The following is a 9484-nucleotide window of genomic DNA, read 5'->3' on the forward strand; positions in this document are numbered from 1 at the left end:
GCATATGAAAAGGCCCTTCATCTTATAAATATTTTATAAACACTTGTAAGTTTATTTGTTTTTATTAAGGATTTTTTTATTATTATTTCTTTGTTTAAAAAGTCCTGACCCGTGAGCCTATCATGTCCTGGGACTGCAAGACAGATGATGTCTTTCTTCTAATCACATTGTTCTCCGTAACTCGGTTTATCTCACTGTGGAAACTCAATTCCTTGGCATGAGGACAGCTGTCCTGCGGCCGACACTGCCTCCGGGCAGCGTGTCATGCTCACAGCCAGGCTCTGCCATCTGGCCTGGCACTGCCACTACCCTCGGGTTTCTGCCTGAGACCACCCTCAATCGAGGGCAAGCAACAAGAGAGGCTCATTTGGGTTTGCAGTAGTCAGGGAAGGGCCGACCCCTCGCAGCCTGAGATGTCCATTCATTTATCCAGCAGATGCACTTTGAGCATCAGTGATGGGTCACATGGAAGGTAAAACAGGAAGCTCGGTTTCCTCCACTCACCAGCCTCAGAGGGCGGTGCAAACACAGGGCATCCGGCAGTTGCATTGAGTTTCCAGTTTCCATCTGTGTCCACTGCATTGAAGGCTCCGAGGCTCTGTGCATGCGCAAATGTTACCTGAGAAAGTAATGCCTCCCATCAGTGGAGCTCAGCTCAGGCTCCACCTCAAAAATGCCAAGAGAGCTTTAAAATATTGGCATCCAGGCTAGACTCCACCCAACCAAATCCTAATCTGTGGGCATGGGCCCAGCAGCAATGTTTTCTGAGTGTCCCAGGTGAGTGAAATTAGCAGCCAGGGTGGAACACTGACCACCTGGCTTTCTCACATGGCTCACATCTTACCTGCAATTCATTCCCATCAACCTGCCGCCGGCCCCTTGCAGAGCCCTGCAGTGATGGTCCCGGAGGGGTAAGTTCTGTTGGCGTGGAGGGGATGTGGGAAGAGGAACAGCCCATAGTGTGTCTGTGGGCATGGGCCCAGCAGCAATTTTTTCTGAGTGTCCCAGGTGAGTGAAATTAGCGGCCAGGGTGGAACGCTGACCACCTGGCTTTCTCACATGGCTCACATCTTACCGGCCCCTTACAGAGCCCTGCAGCGATGGCCCCGGAGGGGTAAGTTCTGTTGGGGTGGAGGGGATGTGGGAAGAGGAACAGCCCATAGTGTGGGGCCTGCCTCAGAGAGAGGCTGGAGCGGGGAGAGGGCCCCCCCCCCACCACCACCACACGCCCCTACCCTGCCTGCAGCCAGACACCAGCTGCCTGGAGCAGGAAGAAAGCTCTTCTGTCCGCGTGCATGATTTCCGCCACTGCCTTCAGCTCACATCCCGCGAGGTGCAGTTGCATAACCCAAGGAGCTGTTCTTAAAGTTCAAAGTCGAGATGGATCTGGCACAGCAGGAAACTCAGGATAAATTTAGTCAGGATCACAGCTCTCCGGCAGAGGCACGACTCCGCCTGGCGGGCGCTGTGCATCCTGACACACAGATTCCTGGGCTGGAGATTCACACCCAAATATCCGACCGCAGCCAAAAACAAGTTAGGCAGCGTCTGGGCCATTTCCACTGCTCTGGGACGGGAGGGCTAGGGCTGTCACCACACACTGTCTTTGGGTTTTCTCTGCCTCTAATGATTCCAGGGCTGGGCAGCTCCCTGGATAAGGCAGCAGGCTGGGCCAGGGTCAGCTCTTGGCAGCCTCAGCTTTCTCAGCAGGTGGTGTGGGAGACGCTGCCATGACACCCCTGTGAAGGCTGGTCTCTGGGCTGGGCTGGAGACCCCATGGGCTCCCCCCTCCTGCAAAGCCTCCCTGCCTCTGGGGTCCTGAGAGCACCTCTACTGCTCCAGGGGATCCAGGCCTGGCAGGCCCACCCAGCATCCTCTCTAGGCTCTTCTGTGGAGCCAGGAGGGAGCAGAGCCTGGAGGAGTGGCCCAGCTCCCTCCTGCACATCCTCGCTCCCTGGGAGCCTGGGGTGGGATGGGGTGGGGTGGGGTGATGGGGCAGCATGGCTTTGCCCCCCACCTCCCATTCCCACAAAGCTCTTTCCACAAGTAGAGACATTTGGCCCCTCACACTCCTCTTCGCTCAGAATCACCCCCGAGACCACTCTACTTGGCCGGGTGAGGTTGGGCATGATTAATAAAAACCTACTAGTCCTCTAACACTTGACCTAAGAAAAATGATGGAACAGTTAAAAATCACACAACTGCCTGACTAGGTGGCTCTAAACCACAAGACATCCAAAATATTGGCATCCAGTTCTAGTTTATTTTAAATGGAGAGAAATGTTTCATTAAATTCTAAACTAAGTTATTTTCTAAGCCTTTTTAAAAGTAAGCATTTGCTACCTAAACTTTAAGATGCTTAATATATGCATCTCTTCAAGCCAGCTGACATGCTAAAATACAAATCAGATAAAATTGGATTGCAATTATTGACTTTAAAAATTATTCATATTATAATTCCTCTCCCCAGGATCTGTGATTCATTGTGGCAATTAAAAATATAGATTTTATTTATATGAACACTGAGGCAACATAACATTTACATAAATTAATGAATAATACCATGTTAAAATTTCTTATATATATGAAGCAGTATCTTTCCAAAAAAAAAAATCTATAAATCACAGAAAAGATTTTACTTGGACTTATATTTAAATAATGGGGGAAAAAAGAACTTTCCACTAACTAGTGTTGCATATGTGCACAAAATTGTCAGGTCACTTTTCATTACAGGAAACACCCATTATCTTCCAGAACATCTGTGTGCCCCCTCCCCACCCCTCTCTGGCCTGTGTTTCTCTGTAGCCTGTGGGATCACACAACTCACCAACCACCTGCCAACTTTCCAATCCAGTGGCCCCTTCACACTCCTCAGCTCCGTCTCCTTCTCTGAAGCATTTGTCACTGCTGGTAACTCTCTCCTCCGGGGACGTGGGACCCTGGTTTCTTTTCTCTCTAGTCTTCCCCCTCCCACACAAGAACAGCGCATCACACCACGTTCCCCATAGCCCATCGCTGGTCTTTGCTTTCACTCTGAACTTCATGCCCACAGCTTCCAAGGTTATCAAGACCCTCTTCCACCCAGACCACCCTCCTCACGCCCCCATCTCTACCCCCGCTCTCTCCCAGGCTCCTGCCTCACACTCAGCATGGCCAAACGCAGCTCATTATGTCCCCAGAAACTCTGAAATGGGTTCTTCCCAGAGTCCCCTTGCTAAAACACACTGAATCTATCAACTCAATGGGTCTGCCATAGGCATGCACACTCATGGGTGCACACACACACACATACACACACACACACTAAAAACTGTCCAAAGCTGGGGTTGCTGTGCAGTGCCTGTCATGACTCAGCTCCACCACTGAAGCCAGAACATGGCCCAAGAGTCTAAACGATAAGTAAGCAAATGAATGTGGACGCGTTCTAATACAACTTCACAGAACTTTTATAAAACCAGGCAGCGGGCTAGATTTGACCAAGGGGCCATCAGTTACTAAGCCATGCCTGAAAATACACCAATGGATCACAGTGGTTATCTATGCCTGTTGGAATTCGAGGTGGTTCTGATACTCCTTATATTGTCCTATATTTTCTAAGTGTGCTAATATGAACATGAACATCGTATTTGTGATCAGAAAAATGACTTAAGCTAATGACAGTTATTAGTGGCTGGTGCCCTGATCATCTCTATTGATTGAGGTTTACTCCCCAGTGGAGAGAAAGATCCTTGTGGACCAAACACTGTTTACAAGGAGCCTGGAATTGAATGGGTACCACTGGGCTTCTTTGAGGCTCCAACAGAGATTTTCATTCACTTTACTTCTTGTCCTTAATCTGTGCAGGCACTTGGGTGCAGGCTCACATACTCACACACACACACACACACACACACACGCGCGCGCGCGCGCGCGCGCGCGCGCGCAGATTTGGGGGGCGGGGGTGGATGGAATTCTCTTTTCTAGTATGTTTCCCAAATAACTTTCTCATCTCATGGCGGTGTGGAAGTCAAAGAAAATACTTTTATTTCTTACACTACACACTCAATAGGGATGAAAAAACGAGGCAGACTGGAATGCTTTCTCCTCACCACATCTGTTCCAGTTCGCACAGCACTGAATAAAGCACTGGTTTATTTAATGTCCCCGAGATCCCAGGAAAGGGGCCCTGGTGTCAGCAGCTGTGGGTGACGGAGGCAGGAGATGTGTAGACACCCCCCACCCCTACTGAGACCCCATTAGCCGGGCAGTGTGGGGCTGCAGCTCAGCAGCCCGGCCCCTGCGCCCTGCTCCCTGTGGCCATCCAAATGCCCTGTTCCTTCAGCACGGCACCACCATGGGGAGGGGTGCTGCCCGCCCAAGCTGGCACTGGGTCAGCTTGATGAAGGGCGAGTGAATGGCCCAGGTGAACAAGGGTCACCTAACAAAACCCCACAAATGTGCCAAGTGCCCAGTGGGGGCCGGGCACCCGGTGAACCAGCATAAAGACTGGCCCGGCCCTAACAGCAGTCAAGAGGAGGTCCAGCCCGTGTTGTGGAGTCTGTGTGCTCTAACGGGGCCAAGAACAAGGCTGAGGCTGAGCTAAACTCTTCTAAATTCTCCACAGCCACACCTGTAATCCCCTGAAACCATAACATTTCTTCATTTATGTCAGAAGGGAAAGGTTAAGTCAGGATGAAAAGGTTAAGTTGGGAGGATTAAAAGTGTTCCTGTCATTTTCTAGGTCAGATCGGCTTTCACTCGGTACCTTGCCAAACAGACATTTAACTGAAAATTGTTTCAGGGGAAAATGTAATTAAAGTCAACAGCCCCATTGCCAGCCCCTAGGGGACTGTGTGACGGGTTCTCCGTGGAGTCTAACCAGGTGTTTTCTTGTGTGTGTGCCCGTTAAGTAAACGCACGCGTGCTGGTGTGCAGCTCCCAGAAGCAGAGGCCTGTCCAGCAAGCCAGTGCCAATGCGGCTGACAGAGAGGCCCAGGGAAGGGCGAGGAGAGAGAAGGAAGCGAAGGTGAGGAAGCCTGCACCCTGAAGGCCGAGGTCAGAGGAGAAGGTTGCTGTGATGGAACCTGCAGAGCAGCTGGCCATTTACAAAGTGCTTTTGCTCTCCCAGTTCCGGGTCCAGGGGTAAGGTGCTGAGAAAGGTGGTTGTGGCCTTGCTTGAGCTCACACAGCCAATGAGGGAGGGCGATGGGACAGGACACGGTCCTCAACCCACAAGCAGCTCCTGTTCCAGCTCCCAGACTGAGTCCTTCTGTGGAAGAAGGGCACCCTGAAGGCAGGTCCTGCAGGTCCCTCCCAGCACACGGGGATCCTGATGACCGTCTGCCTGCAGGTTCTGCGGGGAGGGTGGAAGTCTGATTTCACCCATTTGGGTACCCCCCCCCCATGGAGCTGATGGGCACCTCCTGGGGCAGCAGGAGTGGCCCAGTCCCCCACCATGCAGCCTCATCATCACTGTTGGGATTTTACAGATATTTCTCTTTTTTTTTCATAGAAAAAATGCAGCCTTATTTTTCTGTTATTTTTTAAACCCAAGCACAAGGTTTTTCAAATACTAACTTAATCCGCAGCCTACCTCATGGGCCTCCCTCTCCCGGGAAGGGACCCTCCTGCCCCTTGGTGATGTGCAGGCCTGCAACCCCTGCGGGAAGGGGGGACCCACCAGCCAAGAAGGTTCCCAGGATGAGAAAATCTGCTCGTGAGGCGAGAGCGCCCCCTGTCTTCTCTCGGTTGGACTCCGAGCAGCCAGGACGTCCTGAAGGGGGGTGTCAAGGCAGATTCCCTGAATAGTCAGCAGCAGGAAAGGATGGAGGCCTGTGTATCTGCCAGGGAGAAGGAAGGGGCAGCAGACACACCCATCCAGGAACTTGAGGTGAAATGAAATGAAACGAAGCAGAACAACAAAACAAATTCTTGGCAATTATCTGGCTTCCTCCTGGCTCCAACTTTTCTTCCTCCTATGCTGATTGATTGGCAGGCGCTCTGTCAAAACAAACAAACAAACAAACACCCCTCTGGGGTGGGGACACTCGAATAGGCTATGCTTCAGCTGAAAGGACAAAACACTTTTTAAAAAATGTTAGTACACATCTAGATTCCAGTTTCTCTAAAAAATAAAACTGGAGTCTTGACTCTATTTCCTGCTGCTTTTCTACACATTTATTATTATTATTATTATTATTATTATCATCATCATCATTATTATTATTATTCACTGAAGCTTTGCAGTTTATTTGCTCCAGACTTTATCTGGCATGTGACACCAGAGCAGGGGGAGCAGGATTCCTCCCTTAAACCTTTGTCCAGCAAGGTCTGGGTGGCCAGCATGGTGCTGAGCCTATGAGGGACCCACACATGCACACACACAAATACACACACACACACACACACACACCTCAGAAAGCTCACAGAAAAATACTTTCTCACTATGATATTGTAAAAAAAAAAATTATTTGGCCATTGAAGATTCTGGGCACAACACTAGATAAGAGAAAAACAACCATCTAGACCCCTCCATGTGGCTCTGAGGGGAGGAGGGACCCCATGGACGTGGACAAAGGAGCCAGCCCTAGAAAAGATAGACAAAAAAAACAGGGGTTACCTCCCCCCCCCAATACCTGCCAACACTCACCTTGTGCCCCTCGAGGGACGGGTCGCACAGGTGGAGACCTCCCACACTTAGGCAGGACCCCCTTGCCTGCATCAGTCCTACCCCTGGGCTTCTCAAACTTCACGATGAACTGGAAACTCAGGGCATGAAGAGAGGGAGACCAGCCCCAAACACGTCCCAGCTGCTCTTTGTGCTGCACCCAGGACAGAGTGCAGCACCATATAGACCAGACCGTGCAATGTCACCCCCCGCCAGTGAGACGCTCCCATCGAAGGGCACATGGACCCCACCCTCAGGGCCTCTGGAAAAGCAGCAGAGGCGGCTGGCCCTGCTGGAAGACCTGGAGGAAGGAGGCAGGCTCTGCCAGTCTCTACCGTCTCTCCCAGGCAACCTCTCCCTGTCCCTCATCATCGTTTGGTTAAATAGAAGAGAGCAGAGGAGGCACTATACGTAAGAGTGGCACGGTTACATGCACACAGTAGCAAAGGAAAACATCCCTTTTGGTGAGGCGTCACAGAAATAGGAAAAATGGTGCTTTCTGGCAGAGGCTCTCAGCAAGAGAATCAAGACGTAAAGTTCCCTGGATGCAGCTCTGTCTGCACCAATGAATTCACATCTCCGGAGGTGGGGCCCGGGCAGCCATACCTCCTTGGAAACACGCACACAGGTCTTAGAATTACTCTGTCAAGCACGGTGGCGCAGTGTGGGTTCCCACTAGCCACCCACGGGAAGGAATCAGCACAGATAGTGTGGTGGTTAGGGGCTGTGCTGGGGCCTGAGATCCACTGGTCATTAGTTCCCAGGCACAGGAGGAATGCTCCCCGAGAGGGAGGGCCTGGAGAGGCCTGAGCCGGTGGAAGCTGCTGCTCAGAGTGAGGGGCCAGGTGGGCTCCAGAACCCCAGCCGCTCAGGGACGTGGGTGCTGATGGGAAGCACAGTGACCTGTAACCCACAGCACGGCTGGGGTCTGTCGAATCCGGTAACAACATAGGCTGTATCTCCAGGGTTTTCATTTCACTTTTCGAGTGAATTCATTTTATTATATTTTACACGAGTATTGGTTCACGCATGACCAATAGTATGTTACCAAGTAAGTCCTGCTGCCTCTCAATTGAGCATTTGAGGCAAGCATTTAGAGGGCAAGGGAAACCATGGCCTTCTCCATGGGAGGACACATGGCCCACCCACAGGTTGCCACTGCCATCTCCATGATGCAGCCACAGCTGTCTGAGGGTTGAAGGTGCAGCCTGGGTCTGTGATGAAGCCCCTCCCCTGCGCCCCCGCCCCCCCCAGGCCAGTGCTACCCTGAGGTGAGGACTGAAGGCTGGCTGGGTGGCAGTGTGGTGTCCTGGAGAGGGGAGGATGGGGTGACTGGGACAAGCCCAGGGCTACACAGATGAGGAGGGGCGCACAGCCCTCATTCATGAGGGGGAGTTCGAAGATTTCAAGCTGAGAGGAGGCAGCGGCTCAGAGGAACTTCCTTGCTGACAGGAAGCCAAGGCCAATGGCCAAGAGGAAACGAGAACGGGGGATGAGGGAGTTTGGACAACGTGGAAGATAAAAGCAGTCAGTGTAAAAGGGGCACAGAGGATATGTGTCCTGTCTCTGCTCTGACATTCACTGCATTACCTAGGCCCAGTTTCTTAACCTCCCTGTGCCTCAGTTTACTCACCTGGAGATGGGAACCATACCTGTGCCATGGGACCGGGCAGCCATTAAGCACTCACCAATGTCAGCCTCATCTCAGCGGTGCCACCTACAGGGTCTTGGCTCAAGTCCCCAGTATTCCTTACCCTGCCTTACCCTGCACACGGGCTGAGGGGAGTAGCAGGGGCGAGAACCCAGGATTGGAGTCTTGCCAGGAGAATCAATTGAGAGACAGCAGGTGAGAGGCTTTACCATGAGGGGCTGCAGGTTTGTGAAGCATGGGCCACATAGCTGGATGAGGAGGCAGCAGGGGGACAGGGAGGACCGAACAGGAGGCCTAACAGCCTTACGTGGGTGAGTGAAGAATGAGGTCAAGTGACCAGATGCTGAGGTTGGTGCATTTGAAACAATCACAGCACACTTTTCCAGGTCCCATCTTGATGAGGGCCAGCATCTTATAAACACTGACCATGAAACCCCAGTCCAACAGGAAATCACCCATTTCCTAAGCCCAGTGGGGCTATCATCCATGCACACATCAGCACAGGTCACCGCACTTTCTGGGGCACACTGAGATTTCCTGCGACCTTGCGGAACGCAGTGCTGTGAGGGGCCTCAGTGGTCTCCAGCCGCACCTGCTCGGAGCACCCCCGGAAACCTCTGGAAGGACCGACTGAATGTGCAGTGTGCCAAGGACACCTGCCTTCACCACACTGTCAATCACTCTGGACACACAAAGGGGCCGTGTAGCCTGAGACAAGTGGTTGTGTCACTCACTGGTTTGTAAGAATTTTTATAAACTTCCTTTTTAAGTCTACACGTAAGTTACATTTCAAGATACATAATGTTATTTGACAGCTTAAAATGTGTCATATGTTTAAGTAATATAAAAGAAGAAACACATTTCATTTGGGAGTCTAAGTACATAGTATCCCAGTATCAGCTTCAGAAATCGCAGACATAGTATCATTTGAATGGTTTGACTGAGCCCGCATCAGCACAGCATGAGAGCAGACTCTCTTCAATTCCGATTCTCTCATCCATAACTTGGAACCTCAACTAAGTTCTGAATTTGCTGAACCAATGGATGAAATCATTTTCCATTGCCTAAATTTAGAAAATCCCAGAATGTGAAACTGTAGAAAGCACCTTTCCCCTTGAAAGTTCACACACAAACACTACATGATTTCCAAAGTTTATTAAAAATCAAAGAATAGAAAAACTTTACAT

The sequence above is a fragment of the Myotis brandtii genome, unplaced genomic scaffold, assembly GCF_000412655.1.
Source record: "Myotis brandtii unplaced genomic scaffold, ASM41265v1 scaffold115, whole genome shotgun sequence".
Classification (NCBI taxonomy): domain Eukaryota; kingdom Metazoa; phylum Chordata; class Mammalia; order Chiroptera; family Vespertilionidae; genus Myotis; species Myotis brandtii.